Source organism: Agrilus planipennis, unplaced genomic scaffold (genome assembly GCF_000699045.2).
Source record: "Agrilus planipennis isolate EAB-ADULT unplaced genomic scaffold, Apla_2.0 scaffold28, whole genome shotgun sequence".
In the NCBI taxonomy this organism is placed as follows: domain Eukaryota; kingdom Metazoa; phylum Arthropoda; class Insecta; order Coleoptera; family Buprestidae; genus Agrilus; species Agrilus planipennis.
Genome location: NW_020438897.1, coordinates 693,124 through 694,925, shown reverse-complemented (window position 1 = coordinate 694,925; position 1,802 = coordinate 693,124). Strand labels below are relative to the sequence as shown.

At 35.1% G+C, this 1,802-nt stretch overlaps 1 protein-coding gene across 1 annotated transcript in view; it reads right to left on the bottom strand.

The window, feature by feature from the left end:
- The window catches only part of LOC108744562 (RING finger protein nhl-1), a 33,733-nt gene that overhangs the window by 23,101 nt on the left and 8,830 nt on the right, over positions 1-1,802 (bottom strand). Inside the window, exon 2 of the mRNA XM_025973187.1 lies at positions 1,231-1,342. The gene's annotated coding sequence lies outside the window, so the exon portion shown is untranslated. The remainder of the gene's footprint in view (positions 1-1,230; positions 1,343-1,802) is intronic.

Genomic DNA, 1,802 nt, shown 5'->3' with positions numbered 1-1,802 from the left:
GATCTTCACTCTTCACCTACATTAACTACTTTCCAATAAAAACTAACCGTTTTATATATGTAAAAAATATATTCGGAAAATTAGAGAAAAAAGTAAACTAATAGAAGCTTGGATGAAAGCAGCAGGTATCAAAGGAGTGAATTCCGGAATAAAAATTTGTTCACGTCATTTTAATGCACATGATTATATTTCAGCAAGTATTTACCATCAGCCAAAATATATTCGGAAAATTGGAGAAAAAAGTAAACTAATAGAAGCTCGGACGAAAGCAGGTATCAAAGGAGTGAATTCCGGAATAAAAATTTGTTCACGTCATTTTAATGCACATGATTATATTTCAGCTAGTATTTGCCATCAGTCATAACCTTAATATTTAAAACTAGAATCATACTAAAATTATAAAGTGATACGATATAAGTATTTTGAGGTTAAGAACCTACCTGCTGCAATACAACAAAGTTGCAATAATGTGTTTGCAACGTTCTCTTAAATCGGCTTTGCACGTGCAAGTCATTGATATGATATTGCTTAAATCACCCAGAATCACCTCACCAATTATATAACGTGAATCACTTTTTAAATCCGAAGTTTGTAAAAAGTAGGCAGTAAACTTGACGGAATTTGAAGGCTAGCTTCCGGATTTGTTATTTCCGAATTTTATAATGTGATTGGCATTAAAAACACGCTCACCTTCAACGAAATTTCCTTTCCGAGGCTTTGTGTCAGCCCAATCACATATTGTGTCAATACTTATCATTTTATCGTAATTTAAAAACTTGGAAATTGCACGGTACACTATAGGAACTACGATAAATTTTCCCTAATCGGCGCCATGTTTTTAGGCTCCTCCCATTTGACGAATCCCAATAGACGGAAGGACTTACAGCACTTTTTTCATCAAATACATATGTAGTTATATTTAATCGTAACACCGTTTTAATGGCCTCGCAGTTTCTTTTAAACTGCTGCATTAGAAGTTGAAAGTTGGCGTGTGCCTTTTTTCTCTTTAAAAATTATGTTATCACATCATTGTCGCTTCCGCGTGGCCGTTTTGAACTTCGTGCGACAACTTTAAAAAGTGTTTTTTAATTGGAGTAGGAAGCTGTAACGACGTGACGGCCACGATCCATGTGTCACGAGCACAAAGACGGTTAAATAATTTATCACAGGCCACGCATCGTGGTGTAGGTAGGACAGAAAAGAGAGCGAAAACTGTGGACAAAAACTCACCTTATTTATTTTTGACGGGGTCTTGCTAACTGCGCTTTGAGACCTGGGTACTTTTCTCCGAGGCCCTTTTAGGGCGGAACTTTTTCGGGACTTCCTTTAGGTCGCGTTTAGTCTGAAATATAATAAAGCTCGTTAGAGACGTCTCTGTTTGGAATGTACGAATGGCGTTTCTTTTTTCCTTTATATCACGATCCCTTTCAGGATAAAAGAAAATGTCATTTATCATATGTGTAAGTATGTTACATACATTTCCTGTTGGGTCAGTAATAATTTCATTTTATATCCGCATGTTTACTTATTTTCCGTCCACACCTGACAATTTAGACAAATTATTAATTAAAAATTGAATGCTATGCTATAACATCCCGAGTAGAATTTATTTTTTGGAATTCCCTAACTCCAATTGGGTCCCTATTGGAGATTGTTGGATTTGCCCAAATTGGGCATTTCCCACCTATACCCAATAAATTTTGATCTGCGTATTTTAGGGCAATTCCAAACTGCACTTCCGAACTACAATCTTATTGAAAAATAATTAATAATTATTTAATTTATAAATACTACTACATATG